Source organism: Pseudophryne corroboree, chromosome 7 (genome assembly GCF_028390025.1).
Source record: "Pseudophryne corroboree isolate aPseCor3 chromosome 7, aPseCor3.hap2, whole genome shotgun sequence".
NCBI classification, from domain to species: domain Eukaryota; kingdom Metazoa; phylum Chordata; class Amphibia; order Anura; family Myobatrachidae; genus Pseudophryne; species Pseudophryne corroboree.
The window spans coordinates 147,167,473-147,188,296 of NC_086450.1; the positions used below are offsets into that span (position 1 = coordinate 147,167,473).

General features: G+C 46.4%; 1 protein-coding gene across 2 annotated transcripts in view; it reads left to right on the top strand.

Annotated features, from left to right (window-relative positions):
* THSD7B (thrombospondin type 1 domain containing 7B) overlaps window positions 1–20,824 on the top strand; it is a 1,210,507-nt gene that overhangs the window by 143,241 nt on the left and 1,046,442 nt on the right. The window lies entirely within an intron of this gene.

Genomic DNA, 20,824 nt, shown 5'->3' on the forward strand with positions numbered 1-20,824 from the left:
AGATGCAGCCAAGGAAAGTGGTAAATTAACCACAAAATTGCACAAAGCACTTTTTCAGGAACACCCCTTAGTGCCCTTATTTTTCACGGTTCCCAAACTTCACAAGAACCAACAGGCCCCACCAGGCAGACCTATTATTGCTGCCAGAGAATCAATTTTCCAACCAGTGTCAGTCTTTTTAGACAGCATATTGCAACCTTTAATTTTAAAGCATAAGCACTTTATAAAAGACACCACCAGTTTCCTCAATCGGCTGAGGGAGATACGACAGGTACCTGATGGAACTCTCATGTGTGTGGTTGACGTAGTCAGCCTCTACACTAACATACCACATGAGGCAGGTTTAACAGCAATGGAAGCTTTTTTGAGGAAAGAAAATATGATTGGATTGGACATCCCACTGTTTATGGACCTCCTCCGAATGACCTTGGAAAATAATTTCTTTCTATTTAATGGCAGATTCTACCGCCAAAAGATGGGGTGTGCGATGGGGAGCAACGTCTATATGTTTGAGGAGGAAGAGAAAGTGTTCTTTCAGGAAAAGTCTGTCTCCCAGAATATTTTCTTTTTTTCCCGGTACATAGACGACTTATTCCTCCTATGGACAGGGGGTGTGGAAAGGTTTGAACAGCTTATGCACACCACTAACTCTAGGCCGATTGGTGTCAAATACACTTACCAGACCAGCACAAGTTCCACACATTATCTGGATGTGCAGATCTCCATCAGGGGGGGAGTATTACATACAGGGGTATATACCAAGCCCACTGACAGGAATACCCTGCTGAGGGCCAACAGTCACCACCCTAAGGCCCTCAAAGACGGTCTGCCGCGTTCCCAGATGATCAGGGTATCACGCCTGATCAGTGATCGTGATAAGTTGGGAATGGAGCTCGACAAGATGATTTTAAAATTCGTAGAGTGGGGGTATGGCCGCCAACTCCTCGCCAAGCATAAGCAGGAAGTGATGCAGTTATCCAGGGAATCTCTTCTTCAACCCAGTGATCGCCTAAAGAGGCCGGCCATTCCTTTTATCTCCAGATTTAACACCACGAGTCCAGTGGTACAGAGAGCGACAAGAGCCCTATGGCCTATCATTTCTTCCGACCAATCGTTGCCGACATTTAGGGGGACACGACCAATGATGTGCTTTTCAAGGGGCAAAAATATCAAGGATGTAATAGTTCATTCCGATATCACGGGATTCCAGGAGATGAAACAACAAAAACAGACCCCTTCAGCCTTTCTGGCCAGACAGCCTGGATGCTATAAGTGCATCAAATGTACCACGTGTGAAAACATGATAACTGGCTCTAAGTTTGATAATCCACATCGAGATAAAACCTATAAGATCAACTTCGTACTTACCTGCACGACTACACATATAGTTTATCTCATAAAATGTCCATGTGAACTTCACTACGTGGGTAAATCAGTAAGAACATTAAGAGAGAGGATGGCGCTCCATCACTCGGCCATCAAACAAGCACTGGCAGGTAAGGAGTCGGAGCAACCAGTGGCAAGACATTTTTCGGCGGCCAGACACACCATGAATGATCTTAGACACATGATTATCGATCATGTACCTAAACACATCAGAGGAGGAGACAGAGATAGCAGACTTCTACGATTAGAAGCCAAATGGATTTTTGAGCTAAACACAACTAACCCCCATGGACTGAATGAGAAGCTGAGCTGGAATATTTTCAAATAAGCTTTAGATGCACAGAACTGGGAATTGTGCTTCACTGTGTGGTGACGACAATCCCTATAGTAGCATTAATTATTTGAGGATAGCTCTATGCATGTATTAGATACTTTTCTTAGGGGCTGATTTATCCTTGGTTTTTGACGGAGGTGATACCTGGTGACCTTTAGGCAGATCTGGCCGGGGGAGTCCACAAATATGAAGCATGCAACCATATATATGATTATAGTCTATAATTAACTGACAATATCTCTTCTACCAGTCTGTTCCACTGAGGACAGCATCCCAGCGGGCATCATGGGGGATCCATTTAAATCTATTTTAATCTATTTTAATGCACCGCTTTTTCTGTGTACGCCAGTTACCACCTAGTCAAATTGTCTCTATCAGTCTTAAAACTGATTTACATTACTGGTGGGGGTTCTGTATTTTAAAATGTTTTGCACTCTTTTATTCTTGTTACCAGCGCCGCAGCCCGGCCGTCATCAACATCGGGTAACTATGGCAACGACGCACACGCGAGGCGCGTTGTGCATGACGTCGAACAAGGGAGCCGGAAGTGGGGACGGACCACATGCGGCCGGGCGGGCGTGATCGGATACACTCGGCGGGTTTTCTTCTTTATAAGGTATGAATTTCACTTTGTCTATTGTTGTTCACCTTGACAAAGGGGCGCTTGGACCCCGAAACGTCGGATCACTATTTGAGTGAAATACACTTGATTTCTTGACAGACTTAGAGTGCCGCTTGTTTTGTCTTCCACTATATATATATATATATATATATATATACCTATATTGAGCTGGGGGGACCTATATACAGTGAGTAACCCCCTGTATATATATTCTTTTAAGCCCCGCCCCTCGGCGTGCTACAGCTCCAATATCTTATCTATAAACAGGTTGGGCCCCGTATATAGTGTAAAGACACTATATACCATCAGACACTAAAGCCGCTCAGGGCGCTCCCCCCGTGCGCCTTGCACCCAAGCAGACCATCGGCGTGTGTGAGCCGTGGCGCGCAGCGCGCCCCCACTATCAAATGGCGGGGGTTATCGCATGGGGCGCCCGGGACCCACAAATAAACTGTACACATATACATAAACGATATATATATATGCTGCCCAGGGCGCCCTCCCCCCCCCCCCCCCCCCGGCGCCCTGCACCCATGGAAGCCGGCGGCGGGGAGAAATGGCGCGCACTGCGCTACAACGCTCCGGCGGGGGTCTGGCACACGGAGCCCCCCGGCAGCCCACATGTAACATGACAGCCCTTAAAAAAACTGTAACTCGCTGCCCGGGGCGCTCCCCCCCCCCAGCGCCCTGCACCCGTGTAAGCGGGATCAAAGGCGCGTAGCACGCTCGAACATGCTGGCGGGGGAATTAGACACGGTGCCCAGCCACCGACACTGCTTTCAAGGCCAGTCTTATAAAGAAAACAGTAACCTGCTGCCCAGGGCGCTCCCCCCCCCCCCAGCGCCCTGCACCCTATGAGTGCCGTTGGTGTGTGGGAGCATGGAGCGCAGCGCGACCGCTGTACCTCCGTTACTGAAGTCTTCTGATCTTCTTTATACTCACCCGGCTTCTTTCTTCTGGCTCTGTGAGGGGATTGACGGCGCGGCTCCGGGAACAAGCAGCTAGGCGCACCAAGTGATCGAACCCTCTGGAGCTAATGGTGTCCAGTAGCCGAGAAGCAGAGCCTTTAAACTAAGAAGAAGTAGGTCCTGCTCCTCTCCCCTCACTCCCACGCTGCAGGGAGCCTGTAGCCAGCAGGTCTGCCTGAAAATAACAAACCTAACATAAAGTCTTTTAGAGAAACTCAGTAGAGCTCCCCTAGTGTGTGACCCATCACTCCTGGGCACAAAGTCTAACTGAGGTCTGGAGGAGGGGCATAAAGGGAGGAGCCAGTTCACACCCAGTTTAAGTCTTTATAGTGTGCCCAAGCTCCTGCGGATCCGTCTATACCCCATGGTCCTTTTGGAGTCCCCAGCATCCTCTAGGACGAATGAGAAATTGTAATTTATTCTGAACAAGATATATAAATAGATAATAGACAGTCTAAATAGATTATATGAGCAGAGTTGGGGTTAGTATGTGATAGAGAATAGTATTAATATGCTTAAAACACCATATGGCAGTCTGATGAGAAAAACGGGCAATTAAAAATGCCTAATACCAGGTATAGATTTAAATATGCACTTAAGACACAATGGTTTCAAATGAATCACAATTACAAATAAATAAATAAATAAATGATCTCTGAAATCAGTCTTCTTTTTGCATGCACGGAGTCTGTCGCGCAAGAGAGCTTTTAGTTCATAAAACTGTCCCCAGTCACTATTTTGTTCAAAGTCCGTGTATGTATGGGTAGCCTTTTGAGGCTCTGAGTACAGCGGCTTGTAATGACTTGTAGACTTACATATCTTCACCTCGTATGGGGCTGGTAGTTTGTTCCTCGGGCGGTGGTGGGCTGTCAGCGTCAGGATCTCCGGATCTGAGACGAGTAGGGGGGAACGTGGACCAACACGTTTCACTCGGCTCGAAAATACCGTGCTTCGTCAGGGCCGAAAGAAAAAAAATACGTTGTCTAGCACCCATAGACTTGTCGGTGCTAGACACCATATTTTTATCTTCAGATCTAACTCCTACGAGTGCCGCTATATATATGTGGCTATATTATTAAAAATATATAGAGCATGTAATCTATGATTTTCTATATACCTACAGTATACAGAAAAGTCTTGTTCCGTTCAACATTTCAGTACAGTATATTTCAACCTTTATTAATCACATGTTCTTAATAAAGGTTGAAATATAGTAAAAAGTTGAACGGAACAAGACTTTTGTCTGTTATCTTGTTTACATGAGAGACCCGTGCTATTATTCTGTTGATGGCTCCTTTGTGACACCCGGGAGGGAACCAAGGCAATTTAAATTGGATTTATGATGGCGTGCCGGCTTGCTTGTGTTATAGATAAAGATAGATAGATAGATAGATAGATAGATAGATAGATAGATAGATAGATAGATAGATAGATAGATAACATCCAATTTAACAAATGTGGTCAACATGGTCTAGGTCGACATGGTCTAGGTCGACAGGTCAAAAGGTCGACATGAGTTTTATCATTTTTTTTGTGCCGTATTCTCCGTACAGTGACCAGGAAACCCAATTAGTGCACCATGTCCCCTCGCATGGCTCTCTTCGTTCGCCATGCTTTGGGCAGGTTACTATTCCCAATCGTAGCCCACGTGGATCGTAAAGTATGAAAAAGTAATTTACCACATAACTCACATGATATCACATCAGACCTCATCACACATGATTTGTAAAATGATGATCTATTTTATAAGATGGCTATACAACTTTTGGGTGTGTGGTTGCGCTCATATATACACATGCTTTGGGTGGCCAAACGCACTCAGCCTTTGACCTTGTGCATCACAATGCGCACCAAGGAGTATGTATATTACAGCGCAACCGCACACCCAAGTATATCTATTACATATACACATACATACATATATTTTTTATGAGACGCACTGTGTCCTTGAACATAATGGGGGGAATTCAATTGCTTCTTGCATGCCCATAAGTATTGGGTGCCTGGCAGCTATTCAACTGTAACGCAAATGGGAGTGAGTGCCGCCGGCGTCCATTACTTATCATGCCCAAAAGCAAAAGCAATATATACAGCGCTTGAAAAAAACTGGATATGGAAAAAACAATTAAGTTTTATTAAATAAAATTTGTTGCAACAATTAATTAAAAATTAATTCATAGATGTACATCAATTATAAAAGGTATTTGTATAGAATTATTGGGCAAGCACAGCAAAATAGTTTGGTATATTACCATATAAGAAGTTGAGCAATCAATTGGTGCATGTACTCCAAGAAACTTGTGCCACAGTCCTGGGGGCAATTTGCAATGCTGGCAGATGTAAGTCCACAGATTTCTTTAAGGACAGACCTTTGCTTTGTTCCGAGCAGCAACCCAGTCCTATTTGCAGCTTGGTCTCCTTTGCTTGTAGTGGATATCTGTCAAATCCCCGTTTAGGCTTGTATATGGACTTCTAGGCTTGTTCCAGATATAGACAATTGGAGTCTGTAGTGTCCAACTTCTCCTAACCAACGCGTTTCACTGTAACAACAGCTTTCTCAAGGTATCATGCCCAAAAGCACTGGTTTAGCTACATAAAGATGCTAAACCCATCCAAACAACTGGATATGCTGACGAAACTGCAGTTTGGGCACTCCGACACCCACATTTTTGCAGATTACTGCGGGACTGCGGGCAGAAATCATGCATTCGTGCCCAATCAGCAAAACAGTAGTTCCGTCGGATGCTCAAAAAACAACTGAATTCCCTCCAGTGACTCTCTCCTTCCTCTCTATCTGTCTGTATATCTATAGATCTATATCTATCTATCTATCTATCTATCTATCTATCTATCTTTCTTGAAATATACAGTATATATATCAGGGCTTGACATATTTTTCTAAAATCTAGTAGCCAAGATGAAAGTGTAGGAGCCAGACCACCCCCCCCTCCCAAAAATATGGCCACATCGCTGCCCCCTCCGAAGCCGCAATGCCTGGCCACGCATAGACCCTCTTATCGGAGAGCTCTATGCAGCCAGAGTTTGCAGACAGTAGACAGAGCAGGCTGGGTTGGACAGGAGGAGTCAGCGCAGGCTGGGACAGACACCCAGCACATGCATTCCTGTGCATGAAAAGGCCGCCGCAATACATGCACGCCCACTAATCTCCTCTGGGGCTGTTGGGGCTGAAGAGAATCTGCTTCCTCCATCCCTACATAATCTGGTAGCGAGGCAGCAAAATCTACTGGCCATGGCAACCTGGCCCCTGGGATTTGTTGAGTCCTGATATATATAGATAGATCGATATTGATTTATAGATAGATTTTTATATTTTTCAGACACGTCTACATACAACCACACAGGCACACACACATACATATAAATACAAATACAGCACTGGTCACACACCCATATCAGTAGCCTCCCACTCTCCACCCCACACCGTGCTGGTCACACCCCCTGCAGCAGCACACAATAGGCCCTTCATAAATTTCAGCTCCAGGCCCATGAGAACCTTAATCTGGCACTGAGCACAATACATTCCTTAATGCTGGTTGCTGGTTAGATAACTTAAGCCGCTGATGAGGTGTTTTATTGCCTCGGGGAGAAATAATAGGCCATCCAGTACTTTTAGTTATAATAACCTGTATAACTACTGTAGATCTCAGTCTCTAACACTTAGGGCAGAGGTTCTCAAACTCGGTCCTCGGGAGCCCACACAGTGCATGTTTTGCAGGTAACCCAGCAGGTGCACAGGTGTATTAATTACTCACTGACACATTTTAAAAGGTCCACAGGTGGAGCTAATTATTTCACTTGCGATTCTGTGAGGAGACCTGCAAAACATGCACTGTGTGGGCCCCCGAGGACCGAGTTTGAGAACCTCTGACTTAGGGCATACCTCCCAACATGACCCTCTTCTGGAGGGACAGAATGCTCTGCTCCTGGACTTCCCTCTTACTGTATGATTGCCATCACCTGTAGTGAAACACCTTTCTTATAAATTAACCTGTTCAACACAGGTAGCAGCAATCCTAAATTAAGAGAAAGGTCCAGAAGCAGAGTATTGTGTCCCTCCTGGAGAGGGGCATGTTGGGAGGTATGCTAAAGTACCAGCCAATTAGCATTCAACTACCATGTCACAGGCTGGGTTTGAAAAATGACAGCTAGGAGCTGGTTGGCTGGTACTTTATCTCCGTGCACTTTATCCATACTTGCCTACCTGACCCTCTCCATGAGGGAGAAAATGCTCTGTTCCTGGACTTTCCTGGTAATGTATGATTGCCATCACCTGTGGTGAAACACCTTTCTTATCAATTAACTAGCTCACCACAAGTGATGGCAATCATACATTACCAGGAAAGTCCAGGAACAGAGCATTTTCTCCCTCATGGAGAGGGTCAGGTAGGCAAGTATGACTTTATCACCATCTAAGGCTTAGTAAATAGACCCCTTAAAGAGGGCGGATTAAGGTGATAGGAAGCTGATGGATATAAGAATATATATATTATTATTTTTATATATATATATATATATATATATATATATATAAAAGCATGTCCGTCCCACAGCTTACGCATGTAGGTATGAACAGAACCAGCACACTGTTCTATATTTGAGCAAACAATTTAATTGAAGAAACTTGATAAAATCCAGCATATACTCATCATGGTGCAGCAGAAGTACGACATGGATAGCATCCCAAACAGCCGTTTTCGGTATCAGACCTTCATCAGGGGATTAACCAGCTAAAGTGCCATGTGTCAGAGAAAGTAAAGTGTCTGCGTGCAGTGCAAATATTGCTTAACAATGTGGGCTTTATTTATCCCACCGACCATACTGACCAATCACACCAATGAGTGCAACCCAGCTGCCGGGGTCAGTCCCACTCAGCCGCACATTGCAGAGGCAATCCGCCGTGGAACGCACGCCGGAGTCCACAGGCAGGAAGTCACCCCCGCTCTGTGCATCTGATGGACAACACACCCGGAACCTGGTGCACTTACTCTACAGTGCAATGGTTACCATGGTCACCACATAGCAAATGCATAATCATATAAACGAAAACATGTGGGGTCATATCAAGCAAAAAGGTAGGAAATAAGTCCCCACTCTTCATAAGTACTATGCATTCAAAAACATGAAGGTACATGACATAAATGAAAAAAAATTAATAAAAATAAAAATAAATAAAGATGTACAGTAGTGAAAAACACCATCCGCCATTGTGAAACATTAAGGCATCAACCATATGAAAGTATACAAGAATATTAATAAATATCCAAAAAGGTCCATTGTTAAACCAGCATCACAGCTCTATAAGAAAGGGACAAAGGAACATTCCTCATTAAGTCCATGAGGGGCCATAGCTTCTAGCCTATGGATCCACCAACATTCCTGTTGGAGTAGTAGTCTATGCCTATCACCTCCCCTCCTCAGAGGTGGCACATGGTCAATAGGCATAAATCTGAATTCACTCAATTTGTGGTTTTTAGTCACGAAATGTCTAGCAACAGGGGGAGTACATTTTCGTGTAGGCATTTTTAATGGAGGATCTGTGCATTGCTATTCTTTCTTTCAGCATGCGTATGGTCTTCCCAATATTTAATTTCTTGCATGGACAGACAATCATGTACGTGACAAATTTGGTGTCACAAGTCAACCGATGTTGTATGGGATACTGCGTCCCTTTTGTCGGGTGTAAGCAGCTGTTACCTGTCATCATGAATGCACAATTGACACAGCCATGGCATTTAAAGGCACCTTTACATAACTGCAACCAGCTGGTTCACCTGCCCACTCGGGGGCCAATGTCCGTACAGGAAATCTGTTCTTTTAAATTACGGCTTCGCCGATAGCAAAATAGCGGTGGTTGAGTACAATATTCTTTCATCACTGGGTCTGTCTGTAGTATATATCAATGTCTTAAAATGGCTTGACGAATTTTCCCAGAAGCAATGGAATACGTACTTGCGAAGACCAGACGGTCTGTGTCCACCTTTATCTGAGGTGCTAAGAGTTCCTCACGGGAATGCTGCTCCCATCTACTGATGGCCTGTCCAACCTCATTCCTGTCATAGCCTCTAGCAATAAATCTGTCCCCCATTTCTGCAAGGGCATCAGATAATTGTGTGCGGTCTGAGATGATTCTGGACACACGAACAAGCTGCGAATATGGTAACCCCCTTTTTAACGCAATCAGATGGAAACTCGTTGCTAGTAATAGAGAGTTTTTGTCAGTCAGCTTCCTATAGATCCCAGTGGTTAAAAGTCCCTCATTAAGTCTCACAAGGACATCCAGATAACTAATTTCAACTGTGCTGTGAATGCTGGTGAAACGAATATATATATATGAGTTTCCTCCTGTCCCACTGCTCTCTGATCAAGAACTGTCAGGGGTGCTAAGGCGATGCCAGGTTTGTCATGTAGGAACAATGGGGGTAATTCCAAGTTGATCGCAGCAGGAATTTTGTTAGCAGTTGGGCAAAACCATGTGCACTGCAGGGGGGGCAGATATAACATTTGCAGAGAGAGTTAGATTTGGGTGGGTTATTTTGTTTCTGTGCAGGGTAAATACTGGCTGCTTTATTTTTACACTGCAATTTAGATTGCAGATTGAACTCACCACACCCAAATCTAACTCTCTCTGCACATGTTATATCTGCCCCCCCTGCAGTGCACATGGTTTTGCCCAATTGCTAACAAAGTTCCTGCTGCGATCAACTCAGAATTACCTCCATTATCCAATAGTACAGATGGAGCCCTCCTCATCTTGGCCTTTAATAGGATTAACAGAGCCTGGGCAGTCGGACTTAATCCCCTGCTGTAATGACATAATCTGCTGTATTGTTCTCTCTTATTGTATTGCAGCTGAGAACAATAGATGAAAGGCTTATGCTAATAAACCTTGGTGCACCTAGGCGCAGCAGAGAAGCCTAGATGAGCGTGACTGCATCTGTATTAACCAAATGGTTTAGGGCTGCAGAAAAGGGTGACTTTCCCTGGAAGGTAGCAATCTTTTATAATTACTAGTTTTACACAGCTGAATAGCTTGCCTCAGTCAGGGCGAATTGTAGAATCAGCAGTACATTATGGGGGTCATTCCGAGTTGTTCGTTCGTTGCCGATTTTCGCTATATTGCGATTAGTCGCTTACTGCGCATGCGCAAGGTTCTCTGCGCATGCGCTTAGTTATTTTACACAAAAGTTAGGTATTTTACTCACGGCATAACGAGGATTTTTCATCGTTCTGGTGATCGGAGTGTGATTGACAGGAAGGGGGTGTTTCTTGGCGGAAACTGGCCATTTTCTGGGCGTGTGCGAAAAAACGCTGGCGTTTCTGGGAAAAACGCGGAAGTGTCTGAAGAAACGGGGGAGTGTCTGGGCGAACGCTGGGAGTGTTTGTGACGTCAAACCAGGAACGAAACTGACTGAACTGATCGCAGTGGCTGAGTAAGTCTGGAGCTACTCAGAAACTGCTAAGAAATTTCTATTCGCAATTCTGCTAATCTTTCGTTCGCAATTCTGCTAAGCTAAGATACACTCCCAGAGGGCTGCGGCTTAGCATGTGCAATGCTGCTAAAAGCAGCTAGCGAGCGAACAACTCGGAATGAGGGCCTATATCATCCCTTATGCTATACTTCTTCACAGAATACACTATCCAGCATGCATATAAGCTGTGTATGGCTCTTGTGCTATAGGTAGCCTTATAATATCTCAGTTAGTGAGGGGGGTTCATTTTATCTTAGGATCCTTTCACTGGGAACTGCTCTATGGGCCTAATTCTGAGTTGGTCGCAGCAGCAAATTTGTTAGCAGTTGGGCAAAACCATGGCCCTCATTCCGAGTTGTTCGCTCGCTAGCTGCTTTTAGCAGCATTGCACACGCTAAGCCGCCGCCCTCTGGGAGTGTATCTTATTTTAGCAGAATTGCGAACGAAAGATTAGCAGAACTGCGAATAGAAATTTCTTAGCAGTTTCTGAGAAGCTCCAGACTTACTCAGCCATTGCGATCAGTTCAGTCAGTTTCGTTCCTGGTTTGACGTCACAAACACACCCAGCGTTCGCCCAGACACTCCCCCGTTTCCCCCAGAAACGCCAGCGTTTTTTCGCACACGCCCAGAAAACGGCCAGTTTCGGCCCAGAAACACCCCCTTCCTGTCAATCACAGTACGATCACCAGAACGATGAAAAATCCTCGTTATGCCGTGAGTAAAATACCTAACTTTTGTGTAAAATAACTAAGCGCATGCGCTCTGCGAACCTTGCGCATGCGCAGTAAGCGACTAATCGCAATATAGCGAAAATCGGCAATGAGCGAACAACTCGGAATGAGGGCCCATGTGCACTGCAGAGGGGACAGATATAACATGTGCAGAGAGAGTTAGATTTGGGTGGAGTGTATTCAAACTGAAATCTGAATTGCAGTGTAAAAATAAAGCAGCCAGTATTTACCCTGCACAGAAACAAAATAACCCACCCAAATCTATCTCTCTTTGCACATGTTATATCTGCCCCCCCCCCTTCAGTGCACATGGTTTTGCCCAATTGCTAACAAACTTGCTGCTGCGATCAACTCAGAATTACCCCCTATATGGGAATGAACAGTCTGCATAGACAGAGGGATGTCTAACAGTCTTGTTGGTAGGAGAGACAGTACTTTGGACTGCTGATAAGACCCTAGCCAGTGTGCTGTGTTGTGAGGGTTACTCATACTTGCCTACTTTTGAAAACTAGTTTCAGGGAGATTCCAGGTGGCAGCAGAATGTGCCGTTGAGGGGTGTGTCTAGCTCTGCCTATGGGCGTAGTTATTGCCACTCAGGGGTGTGTCCTACAATGGCAGGTGAAAACTATAGCACTATAAGCAGCAAAAAAAAAAAAAAAAGAGAGTAATATAGGTACACTATATACTGTGTACATTCGTGAGAAGAGACGGAAAAATAGAAAATCTATATACACTGGTGCGGGATTGATATATATTACACCCACATACAGTATACAATAATAAATACTTTGGCACCCCTGGAGTACTCTTGTGCACGCCAAAGGTGCTTGCCTGAAAAAATAAAGGGGGTGTGATCTCACAAAAAAACCCAGTTGTAGTGCTCCATACACATTACGCCCACATCAGTAGTGCTCCTTACACATTACGCCCACATCAGTAGTGCTCCGTACACATTACGCCCACATTAGTAGTGCTCCGTACACATTATGCCCACAGTAATAGTGCCCCTTACACATTAGTATACATGACTTTTAGGAGTGAGGACACTTGAGGGTACTGGGAGCCTGGCCCGCTTACTCGAGGGGTGCTGCCCACTGCTGCCACTGCTAACATATGCATGCAGGCTCAGCAGAGTCCTCAGGTCAGGGACTCCTCACAAACCACCTGTCGCAGTCCAATGCCAGTGTGGAACAGCAGCCGGCTAAGCAAAGGAGCCGCGGCTCACCCACAAACACAATGGCGCAGTGCAGGCAGCTGAGACACAGACTGACACTTCCCCCACCAGAGCTTATTTCTGCATGTGGCTAACTGGGACCGGGTCAGGGTGCCCTACTCTGGTGCGTACCCAGAGTAGCTATCAGTGCTGCAAGTAGAAAAAAGTGTCAGTGGTACTGTGTGTGTGCGCCGAAGGCGTGCATGCCCCCCCAAAAATGGGTGTGGCCAAATGCCACATGGGGTGTGGCCAATGAAAATGGGGGCATGATATACATATAGGGGGGGCCAGATACACATATGACCCCAATAGTGCCAGATACACATATGCTCCTACAGTGCCTGATATGCCCCCACGGTGCCAGATACACAAATGTCCCACGGTGCCAGATGCACAAATGCCCCACGGTGCCAGATACACAAATGCCCCCAGCAGTGCCATATATAAGCCCCCAGCAGTTTCAGATACACGTTGCCCCAGCAGTGCCAGATACACGTTGCACCCAGCAGTGCCAGATACACGTTGCCCCCAGCAGTGTCAGATAATATACGTTGTCCCCAGCAGTGTCAGATAATACACATTGTCCCAAGCAGTGTCAGATAATACACGTTGTCCCCAGCAGTGTCAGATAATACACGTTGTCCCCAGCAGTGTCAGATAATACACATTGTCCCAAGCAGTGTCAGATAATACACGTTGTCCCCAGCAGTGTCAGATAATACACGTTGTCCCCAGCAGTGTCAGATAATACACATTGTCCCAAGCAGTGTCAGATAATACACGTTGCCCCCAGCAGTGTCAGATAATACACGTTGTCCCCAGCAGTGTCAGATAATACACGTTGCCCCCAGCAGTGTCAGATAATACACGTTGTCCCCAGCAGTGTCAGATAATACACATTGTCCCAAGCAGTGTCAGATAATACACGTTGTCCCCAGCAGTGTCAGATAATACACGTTGTCCCCAGCAGTGTCAGATAATACACGTTGTCCCCAGCAGTGTCAGATAATACACGTTGCCCCCAGCAGTGTCAGATACACGTTGCCCCCAGCAGTGTCAGATACACGTTGCCCCCAGCAGTGTCAGATAATACACGTTGCCCACAGCAGTGTCAGATAATACACGTTGTCCCCAGCAGTGTCAGATAATACACGTTGTCCCCAGCAGTGTCAGATAATACACGTTGTCCCCAGCAGTGTCAGATAATACACGTTGTCCCCAGCAGTGTCAGATAATACACGTTGTCCCCAGCAGTGTCAGATAATACACGTTGCCCCCAGCAGTGTCAGATAATACACGTTGCCCCCAGCAGTGTCAGATACACGTTGCCCCCAGCAGTGTCAGATAATACACGTTGCCCCCAGCAGTGTCAGATAATACACGTTGTCCCCAGCAGTGTCAGATAATACACGTTGTCCCCAGCAGTGTCAGATAATACACGTTGTCCCCAGCAGTGTCAGATAATACACGTTGCCCCCAGCAGTGTCAGATACACGTTGCCCCCAGCAGTGTCCGATAATACACGTTGCCCCCAGCAGTGTCAGATAATACACGTTGCCCCCAGCAGTGTCAGATAATACACGTTGCCCCCAGCAGTGTCAGATAATACACGTTGCCCCCAGCAGTGTCAGATGCACGTTGCCCCCAGCAGTGTCAGATGCACGTTGCCCCCAGCAGTGTCAGATGCACGTTGCCCCCAGCAGTGTCAGATAATACACGTTGCCCCCAGCAGTGTCAGATAATACACGTTGCCCCCAGCAGTGTCAGATAATACACGTTGCCCCCAGCAGTGTCAGATAATACATGTTGCCCCCAGCAGTGTCAGATACACGTTGCCCCCAGCAGTGTCAGATACACGTTGCCCCCAGCAGTGTCAGATAATACACATTGCCCCCAGCAGTATCAGATAATACACGTTGCCCCCAGCAGTGTCAGATAATACACGTTGCCCCCAGAAGTGTCAGATAATACATGTTGCCAGTGTCAGATACACGTTGCCCCAGCAGTGCCAGATACACGTTGTCCCCAGCAGTGTCAGATACACGTTGCCCCCAGCAGTCTCAGATACACGTTGTCCCCAGCAGTGTCAGATAATACACGTTGCACCCAGCAGTGTCAGATACACGTTGCCCCAGCAGTGTCAGATAATACACGTTGCCCCCAGCAGTGTCAGATAATACACGTTGCCACTAGTGTCAGATACACGTTGCCCCAGCAGTGCCAGATACACGTTGCCCCAGCAGTGTCAGATACACGTTGCCCCAGCAGTGTCAGATACACGTTGCCCCAGCAGTGCCAGATACACGTTGCCCTAGCAGTGCCAGATACACGTTGCCCCAGCAGTGTCAGATACACGTTGCCCCCAGCAGTGCCAGATACACGTTGCCCCAGCAGTGTCAGATACACGTTGCCCCAGCAGTGTCAGATGCACGTTGCCCCAGCAGTGCCAGATACACGTTGCCCCAGCAGTGCCAGATACACGTTGCCCCAGCAGTGTCAGATACACGTTGCCCCAGCAGTGTCAGATACACGTTGCCCCCAGCAGTGCCAGATACACGTTGCCCCCAGCAGTGTCAGATACACGTTGCCCCCAGCAGTGTCAGATACACGTTGCCCCAGCAGTGCCAGATACACGTTACCCCAGCAGTGTCAGATAATACACGTTGCCCCAGCAGTGTCAGATAATACACGTTGCCAGTGTCAGATACACGTTGCCCCAGCAGTGCCAGATACACGTTGCCCCAGCAGTGCCAGATACACGTTGCCCCAGCAGTGTCAGATACACATTGCCCCAGCAGTGTCAGATACACGTTGCCCCAGAATGTACCGGTTAGGAATTTCTTACCGATACGCCATACCGCCATACTTGCAGCACTGGTATCTATAGAACCACCCTGCTCAGTACACATTACATTATACTAGAGATGAGCGGGTTCGGTTCCTCGGAAACCGAACCCGCCCGAACTTCAGGTTTTTTTACACGGGTCCGAGCGACTCGGATCTTCCCGCCTTGCTCGGTTAACCCGAGCGCGCCCGAACGTCATCATCCCGCTGTCGGATTCTCGCGAGGCTCGGATTCTATCGCGAGACTCGGATTCTATATAAGGAGCCGCGCGTCGCCGCCATTTTCACACGTGCATTGAGATTGATAGGGAGAGGACGTGGCTGGCGTCCTCTCCGTTTATAGAGAGTGAGACTAGAGTAGAGAGAGACAGTATTATTTACTTTAGTAATTTTGGGGAGCATTAGGAGGAGTACTACTACTTGCTGAAGTGATAGTGTGACTGTATATCTGACTTGTGGGGGAGACAGTGGGGAGCAGTTAGAGTCTGAGAGCAGGAGTACATATTTTAACGTACAGTGCACACTTTTGCTGGCACTCTGCTGCCAGAGTGCCACACTGCCATTGTGACCACACTGACCACCAGTATATATTGTGATTGTCTGCTTAGGAGTACTACTTGCAAGTTGCTGATAGTGTGACCAGTGACCTGACCACCAGTTTAATTAATCACCACCAGTTTAATATATATATATATATATATATATATATATATAATTGTATATAATATATATATAATTGTATATGTATACCACCTACCCGTGTTTTTTTTTTTTTTCTTTCTTCTTGATACATACTACTATAGTAGCTTACTGTAGCAGTCTGCGGTGCTGCTGAGCTGACAGTGTCCAGCAGGTCCGTCATCAGTCATTACATAATAAATATATATACCTGTCCGGCTGCAGTACTAGTGATATTATATATATATATATATATATATTAATTTCATCTCATTATCATCCAGTCTATATTAGCAGCAGACACAGTACGGTAGTCCACGGCTGTAGCTACCTCTGTGTCGGCAGTCGCTGGTCCATCCATAATTGTATACCACCTACCCGTGGTTTTTTTTTTCTCTTTCTTCTTGATACATACTACTATAGTAGCTTACTGTAGCAGTCTGCGGTGCTGCTGAGCTGACAGTGTCCAGCAGGTCCGTCATCAGTCATTACATAATAAATATATATACCTGTCCGGCTGCAGTACTAGTGATATTATATATATATATATATATATATATATATATATATATTAATTTCATCTCATTATCATCCAGTCTATATTAGCAGCAGACACAGTACGGTAGTCCACGGCTGTAGCTACCTCGGTGTCGGCAGTCGCTGGTCCATCCATAATTGTATACCACCTACCCGTGGTTTTTTTTTTTCTTTCTTCTTGATACATACTACTATAGTAGCTTACTGTAGCAGTCTGCGGTGCTGCTGAGCTGACAGTGTCCAGCAGGTCCGTCATCAGTCATTACATAATAAATATATATACCTGTCCGGCTGCAGTACTAGTGATATTATATATATATATATATATATTAATTTCATCTCATTATCATCCAGTCTATATTAGCAGCAGACACAGTACGGTAGTCCACGGCTGTAGCTACCTCTGTGTCGGCAGTCGCTGGTCCATCCATAATTGTATACCACCTACCCGTGGTTTTTTTTTTTCTCTTTCTTCTTGATACATACTACTATAGTAGCTTACTGTAGCAGTCTGCGGTGCTGCTGAGCTGACAGTGTCCAGCAGGTCCGTCATCAGTCATTACATAATAAATATATATACCTGTCCGGCTGCAGTACTAGTGATATTATATATATATATGTATATATATATATATTAATTTCATCTCATTATCATCCAGTCTATATTAGCAGCAGACACAGTACGGTAGTCCACGGCTGTAGCTACCTCTGTGTCGGCAGTCGCTCGTCCATCCATAAGTATACTAGTATCCATCCATCTCCATTGTTTACCTGAGGTGCCTTTTAGTTGTGCCTATTAAAATATGGAGAACAAAAATGTTGAGGTTCCAAAATTAGGGAAAGATCAAGATCCACTTCCACCTCGTGCTGAAGCTGCTGCCACTAGTCATGGCCGAGACGATGAAATGCCAGCAACGTCGTCTGCCAAGGCCGATGCCCAATGTCATAGTACAGAGCATGTAAAATCCAAAACACCAAATATCAGTAAAAAAAGGACTCCAAAATCTAAAATAAAATTGTCGGAGGAGAAGCGTAAACTTGCCAATATGCCATTTACCACACGGAGTGGCAAGGAACGGCTGAGGCCCTGGCCTATGTTCATGGCTAGTGGTTCAGCTTCACATGAGGATGGAAGCACTCAGCCTCTCGCTAGAAAAATGAAAAGACTCAAGCTGGCAAAAGCACCGCAAAGAACTGTGCGTTCTTCGAAATCCCAAATCCACAAGGAGAGTCCAATTGTGTCGGTTGCGATGCCTGACCTTCCCAACACTGGACGTGAAGAGCATGCGCCTTCCACCATTTGCACGCCCCCTGCAAGTGCTGGAAGGAGCACCCGCAGTCCAGTTCCTGATAGTCAGATTGAAGATGTCAGTGTTGAAGTACACCAGGATGAGGAGGATATGGGTGTTGCTGGCGCTGGGGAGGAAATTGACAAGGAGGATTCTGATGGTGAGGTGGTTTGTTTAAGTCAGGCACCCGGGGAGACACCTGTTGTCCGTGGGAGGAATAGGGCCGTTGACATGCCTGGTGAAAATACCAAAAAAATCAGCTCTTCGGTGTGGAAGTATTTCAACAGAAATGCGGACAACATTTGTCAAGCCGTGTGTTGCCTTTGTCAAGCTGTAATAAGTAGGGGTAAGGACGTTAACCACCTCGGAACATCCTCCCTTATACGTCACCTGCAGCGCATTCATAATAAGTCAGTGACAAGTTCAAAAACTTTGGGCGACAGCGGAAGCAGTCCACTGACCAGTAAATCCCTTCCTCTTGTAACCAAGCTCACGCAAACCACCCCACCAACTCCCTCAGTGTCAATTTCCTCCTTCCCCAGGAATGCCAATAGTCCTGCAGGCCATGTCACTGGCAATTCTGACGAGTCCTCTCCTGCCTGGGATTCCTCCGATGCATCCTTGCGTGTAACGCCTACTGCTGCTGGCGCTGCTGTTGTTGCTGCTGGGAGTCGATGGTCATCCCAGAGGGGAAGTCGTAAGCCCACTTTTACTACTTCCACCAAGCAATTGACTGTCCAACAGTCCTTTGCGAGGAAGATGAAATATCACAGCAGTCATCCTGTTGCAAAGCGGATAACTGAGGCCTTGACAACTATGTTGGTGTTAGACGTGCGTCCGGTATCCGCCGTTAGTTCACAGGGAACTAGACAATTTCTTGAGGTAGTGTGCCCCCGTTACCAAATACCATCTAGGTTCCACTTCTCTAGGCAGGCGATACCGAGAATGTACACGGACGTCAGAAAAAGACTCACCAGTGTCCTAAAAAATGCAGTTGTACCCAATGTCCACTTAACCACGGACATGTGGGCAAGTGGAGCAGGGCAGGGTCAGGACTATATGACTGTGACAGCCCACTGGGTAGATGTATGGACTCCCGCCGCAAGAACAGCAGCGGCGGCACCAGTAGCAGCATCTCGCAAACGCCAACTCTTTCCTAGGCAGGCTACGCTTTGTATCACTGGTTTCCAGAATACGCACACAGCTGAAAACCTCTTACGGCAACTGAGGAAGATCATCGCGGAATGGCTTACCCCAATTGGACTCTCCTGTGGATTTGTGGCATCGGACAACGCCAGCAATATTGTGTGTGCATTAAATATGGGCAAATTCCAGCACGTCCCATGTTTTGCACATACCTTGAATTTGGTGGTGCAGAATTTTTTAAAAAACGACAGGGGCGTGCAAGAGATGCTGTCGGTGGCCAGAAGAATTGCGGGACACTTTCGGCGTACAGGCACCACGTACAGAAGACTGGAGCACCACCAAAAACGCCTGAACCTGCCCTGCCATCATCTGAAGCAAGAAGTGGTAACGAGGTGGAATTCAACCCTCTATATGCTTCAGAGGTTGGAGGAGCAGCAAAAGGCCATTCAAGCCTATACAATTGAGCACGATATAGGAGGTGGAATGTATCTGTCTCAAGCGCAGTGGAGAATGATTTCAACGTTGTGCAAGGTTCTGCAACCTTTTGAACTTGCCACACGTGAAGTCAGTTCAGACACTGCCAGCCTGAGTCAGGTCATTCCCCTCATCAGGCTTTTGCAGAAGAAGCTGGAGGCATTGAAGGAGGAGCTAAAAGGGAGCGATTCCGCTAGGCATGTGGGACTTGTGGATGGAGCCCTTAATTCGCTTAGCAAGGATTCACGGGTGGTCAATCTGTTGAAATCAGAGCACTACATTTTGGCCACCGTGCTCGATCCTAAATTTAAAACCTACCTTGGATCTCTCTTTCCGGCAGACACAAGTCTGCTGGGGTTCAAAGACCTGCTGGTGACAAAATTGTCAAGTCAAGCGGAACGCGACCTGTCAACATCTCCTCCTTCACATTCTCCCGCAACTGGGGGTGCGAGGAAAAGGCTCAGAATTCCGAGCCCACCCGCTGGCGGTGATGCAGGGCAGTCTGGAGCGACTGCTGATGCTGACATCTGGTCCGGACTGAAGGACCTGACAACGATTACGGACATGTCGTCTACTGTCACTGCATATGATTCTGTCACCATTGAAAGAATGGTGGAGGATTATATGAGTGACCGCATCCAAGTAGGCACGTCAGACAGTCCGTACTTATACTGGCAGGAAAAAGAGGCAATTTGGAGGCCCTTGCACAAACTGGCTTTATTCTACCTAAGTTGCCCTCCCACAAGTGTGTACTCCGAAAGAGTGTTTAGTGCCGCCGCTCACCTTGTCAGCAATCGGCGTACGAGGTTACTTCCAGAAAATGTGGAGAAGATGATGTTCATTAAAATGAATTATAATCAATTCCTCCGTGGAGACATTGACCAGCAGCAATTGCCTCCACAAAGTACACAGGGAGCTGAGATGGTGGATTCCAGTGGGGACGAATTGATAATCTGTGAGGAGCGGGATGTACACGGTGATATATCGGAGGATGATGATGAGGTGGACATCTTGCCTCTGTAGAGCCAGTTTGTGCAAGGAGAGATTAATTGCTTCTTTTTCGGTGGGGGTCCAAACCAACCCGTCATTTCAGTCACAGTCGTGTGGCAGAC